The following is a 12,667-nucleotide window of genomic DNA, read 5'->3' on the forward strand; positions in this document are numbered from 1 at the left end:
TTCACTATGTAGCCCAGGCTGGTCTTGAGTCTGCAATGATCCTCTTGCCTCAATCTCCTGAGTGCTGGGATCACAGGAGTGTGCCACCACACCTTGCAATCGTCATGCAATATTAACATGTAAAAAATGAAATAAAGGGCACATACTGAGGCATTCTTACCTGGTAGCTGTCATGCTCTTCCCTTCTCTGTTCCTCTCCAAAACCCAGGGCTTTTGCACAAGCTGCCCCCTGTACCTGGGACACTCTCCCCCGCCTGCCCTCCTGTCATTGGCTGTTCAGATGTTAGCCATCACTTAACAATCACCTTCCAGGAGACCCTTTTTGACCCAGGCTTCTGAATCCACTCAAGCACGACAAACCTTCCACTGTAGCTCTTTACCTAGTAAATGGTCCTCTGCCAAAATGTGAGTCATAAAGGCAGAAATGTTTCAGCCTCCCGCTGCACTGCGTTTATCCTAAACCAAGCCCTGGTGTGCAGTAGATGCTGTCTGTGTGCAGTAGTGGTGGGCAGACAGAAACGTGCTTAACTCTGGGGCTGGGGATTTAGCTCAGTGGCATAAGAGCCTGCCTTGCAAGCAGGCAGTTGTGAGTTCGATCCCCGGTACCGATAAAAAGGAAAAAGACAAACAAAACAAAACAAAACAAAAAAAGGTGCTTAACTCTGTGGCACCTAGAGCAAGCAGGGGAGCTGGGGCTAATACTAAGTGGGTAGAGTTTCAGTGACACATTAAGAGGCAGAGTAGAATGCGGCCCTGTGCCCTGGAAGCAAGGCAGGAATCATGTCCTAATGGCTTGGTCCTGATAAGCCAGAGGCTTGTTCCTTCTCCCACAGGGTGGAAATCTACTGAAGGCCTTTGGTGGGAGGTAACACAGTCAGACGAAGCTGGCCTCAGTGCCACGGCAGGTGGCAGTCAAGACTGAAGATAGTTATGAGGCCACACCAATAAAATATCATTAGGCTGCAGGGCGTGGTGGTGCACATTTGTATCCCACCACTCTGAGGCTGAGGCAGGAGGATCACCATGAATTCAAGGCCACTCTGTACTACATAGTGAGCCGCTGTCTCAACAAATCCAAACCAAACCAAAATTGTCACTAAGTCAGGAGAGGTAGAGCAGGAGGATTGCTAGGAGTTCAAGGCTGGCCTGGGCTATGTGGCCAATTCAAGACTAATCTGAATTACACTGTGAGACCCTGTCTCAAAAAATAAAAATAAAACAAAACGCCACCAGACTTTTCAATGGTGCTAGGAGCAGGGCATGAACAGGCTGCTCCAGCACCCACAAGGCGAGGTACCCAGGCCAGCCAGTCAGAGGAGTTGCCAGGCGGAGGGGGTGACGTTGACATCAGCCTCCCAGTGTATAAATGAAGGAGTTGCAGTGGTGAGCAGTTCCTTTCCCTCCAGCCTGAGGCAAGGCTCTGCGTGATCCCCGATTGCTGTGTTTCAGTTATGTCACCTTCCCTGTCCTCACCCTGGGAAGTCTGAGAGCCTTGCAGGTCGCAGCAAACCTGCTAGGTGTGGATGAAATAAAAGGACACGGATGCCACGAAGAGCTCACTGTCTTGGCTTTAATTTCTCCTCTCTTTATTCATCCCAAATTCACTCTACAGAGCTAGTTTCCCCCTTACCCTTTACTTTTAATTTTTTAAATAAACTCTGCCACCATTTTTGCTTGTTTCATTCGATTCTTTGTTCAAAATGGAAAGAACCTGGAAACCACGACACAAACACCCTAAACAATAACAATAACAAACCTAGGCCACTGGGGGCTGTCAGGCGAGGTGTATGGGACACACAGCAAGAGGTCTGAGCTGAGCCCTGTATCCCAGTAATCAATCTGAACGGGAAGACTCTGGACACAGGGCTCTGAATGCTGAAAAACAGGATCGGAGCAGAGGTCACAGGCTGCTGGCCTTGGAGCAGAGGGCACTGGGCTCAGTGGGAGTCATGAGCCTGCTGTCACTTGCTGCCCAGGGCAGAGCTAGGCATGGGAAGCTGCCCAGCCCCCAACTGTTTTGTAATAGCTGTTGGACTGGCAGAGAGGAGAAATGTAGGGCACTGGGGATGGGCAGGAAGGAAGCGGTCCCTGTAGAGGGAGAGGTCACTGGCATAGACTCACAGGGTCTCGGGCCCCAGGGTGAGAGGAAGAGCTGGGCTGGAGCTCCTTAGTGAGCTCCAGCTCACTTAGTGGCTCCTTAGCGAGCCACACAAGCTGGGGAGTGGAGACCTGGCAGGGCCTCAGCATTGCTGCTCGCCTGTCTTCTGGCCCTGTTCCCAGCGGAGGTAGCTGGAGTGATCAGTGCAGGTGGGGAGCACACAGCCACAGCTTCATCTCTCGTCTTGGAACATGAGGATCCCGCCAGAGTGAATGGCACGGCAGGTAGTGAGACATGGAGACCATGCGACCAGCAGAGAGATAAACAGGAAAAGCTCCAGAGAGGCAGACCTGTGAAGCAGGGCCAGAGACAAAAATAAAAGACCAGAGGCCACAAGAAGAGTGTTGTGGGGACAGAGGGGCCTATAGCTACAGAGCAAGCTGCCCTTTAGCTCTTCTCAGGCCCTGAACTGTTTTCTCCCAGCATGCTCCTGTCACACAGTTCCTCAATTCTGCACTCCTGACGTCTGGAGAGGAGGAGGATTTCTGCCCCTGTGCCCAGTTACCAGCATCCATGGCCTTTCCCATTACCTGCAAGCAGTGTATCCCTCCATGCTCCTGGGACTGTAACACCCCAAAACATCTCTACACGTTTCCAGGTGTTCTCTGGGAAGGGGTTGCTCCATTTTTAACATTCTCTGTCCCTCGAGTAGATTTGCACTCTTGAAAAGGGGCAGTGGCTGGGTGTCTAGTGGACTGTCCCTCCCATCAGCTCTTGTGCACACTAACCCCAGCCCCCTACTGTTCTAACTTGGAAGCAGGGAAACTAAGGTGGGGTTTGAGGAACTGCTGAAGTCAGGGGGACAGCAGCAAACAAGGTCCTGGAACTTCTGTTCTTACCCTAAAAGGCACTGCAGCCAGGAGTAGTGGCACATGCCTGTAATCCCAGCACTTGGGAGGCTGAGGCAAGAGGATCACTGTGAATTCAAGGCCACCCTGGGCTAAATAGTGAGACCCTGTCATAGACAAACAAACAAACAAATTCCAAAAACATTGCAGTTGTATTTTGGGATTATACAGATGTTTAGTCAGGGAGGAAAGGAGAGAAGCCCTCAAATATATGTGGACAAATTACTCACAGCAAATATGTCTTCCAGCTGGGTATAGTGGCACACACCTGTAAGTCCAGCACTCGGGAGGCTAAGGCAGGTGTTCAGATGTGAGTTTGAGGCCAGCCTGTAATGCGTGCATGGTCAGCCTGAACTACATAGTGAGATCCTGTCTCAACCAAAACCAAAACCAAAACCAAAAATGTGTTTTATCCTGTAATATTAGATGTCAGACATGTCCCATTTAGTTATTTCTCTAAAGTGGATTATCTGCTCCAGGCTGATGGAAAATTTGACATTGGAATTTTTTAAAAAGGGTTTTTTGGGACAGGGTCTCACAATGTAATTCAGACTGGCCTTGAATTTACTATGTAGCCCAGGCTGACCTCGAGTTCATAGTGATCCCCTTGCATCAACCTTCCCAGTGCTGGGATTACTAGTGTATGTCACTACCCCCAGCTTTAATCATAGTCATATTTTGGAAATCTCTATCCAGTGATGTGCTAGTAGTGTTTACAGGTAAGTAAGCAGGGGATGCATTAGTAATGAATAATTGTTAGTATTTGCTGGTTTCCATGGTATAAATATTTCCACTATAGCCAGTTTCAAACTGCCAATGAGATGCAACAAGGTGAGAAATAGCATACCACTGAGATGTGAACAACCTCAGACAGGAACAGGTAATGGTGACTAAGAAGTGCTATTACCTCTGAACTTTGCTTTCTTTCTTTCTTCTGTGTTTTGTTTTGTTTTATTTTTGAGACAAGGTCTGTGTAGTATAGGCTAGAACTCAATATGTGGCCAGCCTGGCCTCAAATTCATAGTGTTTCTCCTGCCTTAGCTACCCTAGTGCTGGGATTACAAGTGTGTACCCAGATGAACATACATTAGTTATAAATTTATAATTTAAAATTTTATAATGTCTATTCCCCTGAAGCACTGTTTATGATTCCTGGGGGGTTACCCAACTTAGACCATTTAGGGGAGAACTGTGATCCTCCTGGTTCTGCTTGGCTTGGACACAGTATTTTACTGTGACTCCCAAAATAGTCACTCTTGGTGTTCACACACCTACCCTCTCCTGCCAAACAGCAGCGCCACAGGCCTATACCAAGTGCTGGGGGATCTGGGAGGGAACCGTGCAGATTACTACTAACTCAAGGAAGGGAAAGCAGCAGCAAAAGACAGGCAGACCCCTTTTGGCTTTCTCAGGCTTGGAAGAGTTTGTTAGACCTCCAGTCCTCACTTTTCCTCTGCTGGGGAGCTGGAGGCCATACACTCCAGAGTAACCAAGCTCCACTGTCTCCTGGAGCCAGTCCCAGGTAAATAAAAGCCCTGGCTGAGGGACATCTGGCAACCTCTGCTTTTCACCTGGCAACATAAAGTCTTTTTTTTTTTTTTGTCTTTTTTTTCGGTACCAGGGATCAAACTCATGACTGCCTGCTTGCAAGGCAGGAGCTTATGCCACTGAGCTAAATCCCCAGCCCCTAACATAAAGTCTTTAGTAGCCTCAGATCCACCCTTACATCCACAGAAAGGAAACCAAGATCAACCACGGCCTCAGTCCATTTCTCTCCTGCATAGTCAGAGCAGGGTAGTGGCAGAGACCAGCTGAACCTTTAGACTGTAGAAAAGAAAGATTCTGGCTAGACTCAACAGAAAGTTCTTGGCCTCCCTTACAGGCAGGACCTGTGTGTAAAGGGTAAGCAGTCTCCTCTCCAGGTTGCCCAGTGACCACGTGCCTCGCCTCCCCCACGCTCATGTAACTTCCTCTGCTGGCTCCCTAGGAAGTTGTATGAATAGCTGAGTGCTTGGACCTTGTAAGACAGTTGTCTTATTTTACACATGAGAAAACAATGGAGGCCCAAAGAGAAAAAGTCACTTGCTTAAAGACACACAGCTAAATGAGTAGTTGATGCTGGAATGTGAACTCAGATCTGACCCTAAAGCCTGTGCTCTTTGTGCTGTGTAACCTTGTCTTTGATCTGTAGTCTCTCCAACCACAGCCTCCACCATTTCCCTGTAAAGGAGTTGAAGGAAGGAGAGAGCATGAATTTATTGTTGAACTGAAAAATGACACCTTTGTGTCAGTTATTGCCAACCAGACACAAGGATATTTTAAAGCTTAACATTATTAAAGTCTTTCTCTCTAAGCAAGATAAAGAATTTCTCAGTCTTGACCTTGTGGTGAAGGGGTGTCCTGTGCACCTCAGAGTGTTTAGTGGCATCCCTGGCCTCTACCCACTAGCTGTCTATAGTAAACTCCCTAGGCAGTGGGTATGGTGGGGAGAGATTGTGACAATCAAAATTGTCTCCACGAGAACTAGCAGTGTCTCCTGAGATCCATGCCATGTTGGAACTTAGGACTCTGGGAAGCCAAGCCAGCACCTCCCCTCCCTGGTAAGTGGCTGTAGTGTGGACCACTGCAGCCCTTCCAGGGGGAGAACTAGCAGTGTCTCCTGAGATCCATGCCATTCTGGAACTTAGGACTCTGGGAAGCCAAGCCAGCATCTCCCCTCCCTATAAGAGGAGGCAGGGTGGCAGACTGCAGCCCTTCCAGGGGAAGAACTAGCAATGCCTCCTGAGATCCACGCCATGTTGGAACTTAGGACTCTGGGAAGCCAAGCCAGCACCTCCAAAAAAAAAAAAAAAAAATCAATGTATATTATATGCAAGTTGCAATACACCAAAATGTAATCCACTATTCTGTGCAATTTACATGAACTTATAAAATCATTTTCAGATTCTATAAAAAAAATTCAGTGTGAACAATAAACATAAATATTGTATTTAAAAACAAACAAACAAAACAAAACAAAATTGTCTCTACAATTGTCAAATGTCCCTCTGTTAAACACTGAGTTGGACCAATCATTTATGAATGAAAATAAAAACACCCTATCAACCAAACTGGTCATAGGAGTTGTATCACTCAGTTTTCTGCTATTCTAACAAAATACCAGATCCTGGGTAACATATAAAAAAGAGAGGTTTATTTAACCTCCAGTTTTAGAGGCTGAAAATCCAATATTGGGCAGCTCCGTTGGTTTGACCTTTGATGATGGCCTTCTGGATACAGATCACAACATGGCAGATGGCATTGTGGCAGGAAGGGTTGGAGTAGGAGAACAGTCACATAGAAAGACAGAAAACAAAGGGGATTTGGATTCAAGGACCAAGCTCTCTTCCTTTTTTCTTTTTGTCTTTCTTTTCTTCTTTTCTACTTTTTCTCCTCCTTTCCTTGTGGTGCTAGGGATTGAACTCAAGTCTGTGCACGCATCACTGAGCTACATCCTCAGTTCCTCTTATTACTACTATTTTTTATTATATTGCAGTACCAGATATTGAACCCAAGACTTGTGCACTAAAATATATCCCCAGTTCTTTTAATTTAATTTCTTTTCAAACAGACTCTTGCTAACTGGCTAAACCCCTCAAGCTGGATTTGAATTTGTGCTCCCACCTCAGCCCCCAGAGTGCTGGGATTACAAGCCTGTGTCACCACGCCCAGCTTGTTTTAGTAATCAAACTACTCCTACAGGAATGAACTGGAGTTCCTCAAGAACTACACTAGTCCCCATAACCTAACCACCTTCCACTAGCCCCCATCTTTTTGTTTGATTTTATTTATGTATTGATTTTTGGTGGTGATACTGGGGATTAAACCTAGGGTTTCATATAGAGCTATATTCTTAGCCCTTTTTTATTGCGAGACATGGAGTCCTTAGATTGCTAAACTGCCCGGGCTGGACTTGAACTTGACATTTTCCTGTCTCAGCCTCCCAGAGAGCTGGGATTTACCTGTCTGTACTACCACGCCCGGTTTAGGCCTCACCTCTTAAGGATTCTACTACCTCAACTCCACCATACTGGAACCAAGCCTCCAGCCCATGAAATTTCGGAGGATAGAGTTAAACCATACCCAAATCATAGCTGTAATAAATGAAATGTACTTGTGAGGAGGAGGGTCCCTGCTCTGAAGCAGCTTGAGGAAGATGGGTCAGTGAGGTACAGGCAGGGTTTCTGAAGCAAGTGAGTCAGGGATGGCTTTTAAGGTCTCAATTCCAATGCACTGCTCCTCTGAGGCCACATGCTTTGGCTTTCGTAGGAACAACTGGTTGTGTGGGACCCCGGCACTATGAAATTAACTGCTAGGAGAAGTTGTGTTCTTTTTCTTTCATTTATTTATTCATTGAGACAGCGTCTCGTGTAGTTCTGGCTGGCTTTAAACTCACTACATAGTCCAGGCTGACCTCAAACTCATGTTTTTTTTTAAACTATTTTTTTTTGTCTTTTTGAGACAGTGGAAAAATAAATAAGTAAATACATACATACATTGGACTGGGAATATAGCTCAGTAGTACAGCACCCCTGGGTTTGATCCCCAGCACACACACCTAGGCCAGGCATAGTGATATATGCCTAACATCCCAGCAGTTTGGGAAGCTAGGACAGGAAGATCACAAATTTGAGCCCAATCTGGGTAACTTAGTGACTCAATGGGAAATCAAAAATAAAAATGGGCTAGAGATGTAGCTCAGTGTACAGACCCTGAGTTCAATCCCTCCCTCCACCAGGAGAAGCAGCATGCATCTAAAAAGCAGCTCTTGGGCTGAGGATGTAGTTAAGTAGTGAAAGGAACCACATAGGATGTGTAAAGATTTGCTCTCTCTCTCTGTCTCTCTCTCTGTCTCTGTCTCTCTCTCTGTCTCTCTGTCTGTCTCTGTCTCTCTGTCTGTCTGTCTGTCTGTCTGTCTGTCTCTCTCTCTAAGAGACAGAGAGAGAGAGACAGGGTCCCATTATGTAGTTCAGGCTGGCCTTGAACTCACTTTATATAGCCCAGGCTGGCCTCAGACTCACCGTGATCCTGCTTCCTCAACCTCGCGAGTGCTAGAATTACAGGTGTGCACTATACTATGACTCCTGGCTTGAAGGCCTGTTCTTTGTTTTGCTTATAGTTTTTTATACTGGCGATTGAACTCACAACCTCGCAATCGTCAGGCAGGTGTTGAAGCCGTGTTTTCAATCCCCAGCACTGCTAATAAATAAGTAAATCTGGGGCTGGGGATTTAGCTCAGCGGCATAAGCGCCTGCCTTGCAAGCAGGCAGTCGTGAGTTTGATCCCTGGTACTGATAAAAAGGAAGACCACAAAAAAAAAAAAAAAAAAAAGTAAATCTCAGCTCTGATACCTCCCTGAACATTAAAATCTCTTGGGTCAGCATTTTTATCTTTTTCCTTTTTATCGGTACCAGGGATCGAACTCACGACTGCCTGCTTACAAGGCAGGCGCTTATCCTGCTGAGCTAAATCCCCAGCCCCAGGGTCAGCATGTTTAAAAAATCACCATTATCAGGGCCCTGCCCCATACCAACTAAAGCAGAATCTCTGGAGGGTAAAACTCAGACATGGACATTTTTTGAGAAATTGTCAAGGGATTAATGTGCTGCCCAGTGGAGGATCTCTGCTTTATGGAAAAGTCAGAATCGGAAATGGTGGATGAACGCCACCCATAATAGTTCCCAAATGTGCCTGCATAGTGCAATCACCTGTGGAAACCTCAAAATTAGTAATGCCTGAATCCCATCCCCAGAGACTGTGATCTTCATGATCTGGGATGTGGCTGGATGTTGGAATTTAAAAACCATCTTGAGCTGGGTGTGGCGGTGCATGCCTGTAATCTCAGCATTCAGGAGGCTGAGGCAGGTGGATCATCATGAGTTTGAGGCCAGTTTAGACTACAAAGTGAGTTCAAGGTCAGCCTGAACTACATAGCAAGACCTTGTCTCAAAAACAAAAAAGAAAAAAACACCCCCAAATAATCCAGAAATGATTCCAATGTGAATTCAAGTTTGAGAAGCACTAGAATATTATTCCCTGATGCTATATGCTAACCAGCTAATGGAAAAGCGATTGTTTCCCAGGCAAACACTGGATTGAAGAGACTTTCTTCTTTTCCTTTTTTTTTTTTAGACAGGGTCTCACTACGTAGCCCAGGATGGCTTCAAACTCACAATGATCCTTGTGCTGGGATTACAGGTGTGTGCCACTAATGCCCAGCTGGAAGGACTTCTCTGCCAAAGGTCAGCAGCAACACAAGCAACTATTAGTATCCTGACCCACATCTGCTGGGCTTCTACAAAGCAGAGATGGCAATGAAGGTACTTTGGTTAATCTGAACAGTGGCAAAGATAACTGCTCTTCTGGTTCTTCAAGTTTACAGGGCCACAAGCTCTCCTGACTTCCTTTTCCACTTCTTTTCCTGCTCTAAGAACCTCTTGCATACAAGAGATATCTCTAACAGCTTCTCTTAGTCATGACTCCAGTTTAGAAGTGATGGAAACCCAACTCCAACTAACTCATTTATTGGCTCATGGCATGGAAAAATCCAAAAATGCTGCTACCTTCAGGCATGGCTGAATCCAAGTGGTAGAGTAGAGAATGTCTTTCTTAATTCATGGTTCTGCTTTCCATCTGCACTGGCTTTATTCTCAGGAAGGGCCTCTCCAAAGAGCTGCAAAGATGACCATTACAAACCCAGGTGAGGGCCGGGGATGTGCCTCAGTGACACAGTGCCTCCCTGGCAATTGTGAGGTCCTGAGTTCCATTCCTGGTACCAAAACCAAGCAAACAAAAAGTTGGTTTGAATTACCCGCTAATCACTGTGGATAAGAAAATGAAAAGGGCCTGCCAGCCAGTGTCTCCTGCTCATCCTGTTGCCAGAATGGAGGAGGGACAGCTTCTCAAAGCGATGCAAAAATAACTTCCAATCTTTCAGATATCAGATGTCCTGAGTTTCAATCCCCAAATATTGAAGAGTTAGGACCATGAAGGTTAAGAGTAGGAAAGATTTATTGAGAGACAGAAAAGGTTCAGAAAGTGAGTTGCCACTGAGGCACTTTGCCAATGGTAATTTATACATTCAAATCATAACATGGGTACAATGTGGGTCAAACTACACAATCCTAAACCTGTAGGATTATAAGTATAGGCATTTAGTTAATACTGATCCAACAGGAAATTGAGTTGCATACCAAGGGTCTATGAAAAGAACAAAAGATATCCTTGGAAAGGGATAGGTCCAGAAGTTCTTATCACCCATCTATGTGTCTGATGCTTGTCTGGGCTCTCTGGACCAGGTGGTTGTAATTACAGTATAATTTTTTCTTTTTGTCTTTTTGAGACAGGGTCTTGCTATGCAGTTCAGGCTGGCCTTGAGCTCACCTTGTAGACCAGGCTGGTCTTGAACTTGCAACAGTCCTCCTGCCTTAGCCTCCTGAGTGCTGGGATTACAGGCATGAGCCACCACACCCGGCTCTACAGTATAATTTCAAATTGCTGTTTATCTGTAGAAAGGCCTGCTGCTATTGAATTTCCATTTTGAGGCCTGGGCCTCTTCAGATTCACCTGCAGCCATGATTTTGATGTCTTCATCTTTTGCACTGACTTTAAGTGTCCAATCCCTTTCTGAGTGCATATTATTTTTTAGCTAATTTAGCTGTCTATAATAAAAGGATTATCAGGGTGCTATCATCAGGAAAGAACAGAAGGATGCTGAGCAGGCAGACCAACAGATGGACATTGTATTTGCTTCCAGGTTTCTGAAGGCACAAAATGTGTAGAAATCATAATGATCTCAAAAAGAGAAGATGTAAAAGTTGCCCAAGTATTATGCCAGATTAGTCAAGGGGAAAGCCAACTCAAGAGAGGCTGAATGGAAGGGAAAGGATAGGGGCTAAACTTTGGAATAAGTTTTTGGGGCAAGAAAGGGGCAAAATTTGGGGGCTGGGGATTTAGCTCAGTGGCATAAGCACCTGCCTTGCAAGCAGGCAGTTGTGAGTTCGATCCCTGGTACCGATAAAAATGAAAAAGACAAAAAAAAAAAAAAAAAAAAAAAGAAAGGGGCAAAATTTGATAGAGAAGTAAGATGATATCCAAAATAGAGTATTTCAGAGACCAAACTGGTGGTTCCCATCTGTAGTCCCAGTGAGCTGGAAGGGAGGCTTAGGCAGAGGATGGCAAGTATGATAGGAGCAGGGCAATTGTCAACTTCACCAAACCCTGTTTTAGAGTTAAAAAACAAAAAGAAAATCAGAAATCCAAGTCCCAAGAAAAAGTCCCAAAAGGGATACAGAGGTACCCTGGGACAAAGGCCTAGGTTTAGTCCTTAGTAAACCGCCCCCACTCCTCAACCCCCACCCAAGAACACATTTTTGGGTTTTTTTGAGATGGCATCTTGCTCTGCAGTTCAGGCTGGCCTTGAGCTTATTTAATAGCCCAGGCTGGTCTTAAATGTGCAACCATCCTCCTACCTTAATCTCCCAAGTGCTGGGATTACAGGCATGTGCCACTACACTTGACTCTAAAAGCACATTTTATTGTTGTTGATGTTTTTGTTTTTGGTACTGGAGATCGAACTCATGATTTTGCGCTTGCCAGGCAGGCGCTTATGCCACTGAGCTAAATTCCCAGCTCAAGAGCATATTTTATCCATGTGTGCTTTGTCTAGTTTGTCATAGAGATTGAGGAATACATGAAAACTCATTTCGGTTCTCAGAAGCCCTGAAATTTTAGTATAAGGTGGAGCCATCCTCGTGTCTGAATTTAGAATTAGGAAGAAGCTAGTGAATTTAGAAGGCATCAGAGAATCTGTGGCATTTAAGCAGTCTTGCATTTGCAAATTCACACGCAATTGCAAGCGAAATCAGTCTGTGGAAAACATGGATAAATGAAGTGATTTTCAAACTCGTCTGTTTATTTGAGGTCCTCCTAGTTGACCCTTTTTACATTTTTTACTTCACATAGGGTATTGTCGGGCCACCAAGTTACTAAGGCGGGGCTCAAATTTATAATCTTTCTGTCTCAGCCACCCAGTGTGCTGGGGTTACATTTTGAGCCACCAATTGAAGTCTTTCTAAAACGAAGATTTTGGCTGGGTGTGGTGGTACACACCAGTAATCCTAGCAGTAGGGAGGCTGAAGCAGAAGAATCACCGTGAGTTGAAGGACACCCTGGACTACAGCATGAGATCCTGTCTCAAAACAACACCATCACCACCACCCCGCACCGCGCAAAACCAAAAAGCCGCAGATGTCATGAGCACAATCTGTGAGAGACTGGCAGTCCAACAGTGCACCCATCTAAGCTTCCTATGAATGTAATGGCGATGGCAGTGGTGGTTGGGAATCCTTGCCCATGTGGGTTCCTGGGTCACCAAAAGAGATCACAATAGCACAAAAACAAAACAAAACTTTAAAAGAAGGCAAACTCACTCATACCCTTCATTTCGCATTGTGCTTTATGGGTACCGAATACTCTCACGTGCCTCACTTTGTTGAAGTTCTGCAATAACTTTGCAGGGTAGAAATTATGAGTACTAAAAAAAAAAAAAAAAAAAAAAAACTTAAAAAAATAAATTATGAGTACTTCTCTTTTTAAAACGCTCCATCTCTTTTATTGGAGT

General features: G+C 45.3%; 1 long non-coding RNA gene across 1 annotated transcript; it reads right to left on the reverse strand.

Moving 5' to 3' along the window:
* Positions 1–1,550: 1,550 nt before the first annotated feature.
* On the reverse strand, positions 1,551–3,485 carry LOC134472998 (uncharacterized). Its single transcript, XR_010043079.1, has 2 exons — positions 3,237–3,485; positions 1,551–2,448 (listed from the first exon to the last, which is right to left on the reverse strand). It is a non-coding gene; the product is annotated as an uncharacterized LOC134472998 (long non-coding RNA).
* Between the last annotated feature and the right edge of the window lie 9,182 nt (positions 3,486–12,667).

Source organism: Cavia porcellus, unplaced genomic scaffold, assembly GCF_034190915.1.
Source record: "Cavia porcellus strain 051 isolate PalLab524CR breed Dunkin Hartley unplaced genomic scaffold, mCavPor4.1 scaffold_25, whole genome shotgun sequence".
NCBI classification, from domain to species: domain Eukaryota; kingdom Metazoa; phylum Chordata; class Mammalia; order Rodentia; family Caviidae; genus Cavia; species Cavia porcellus.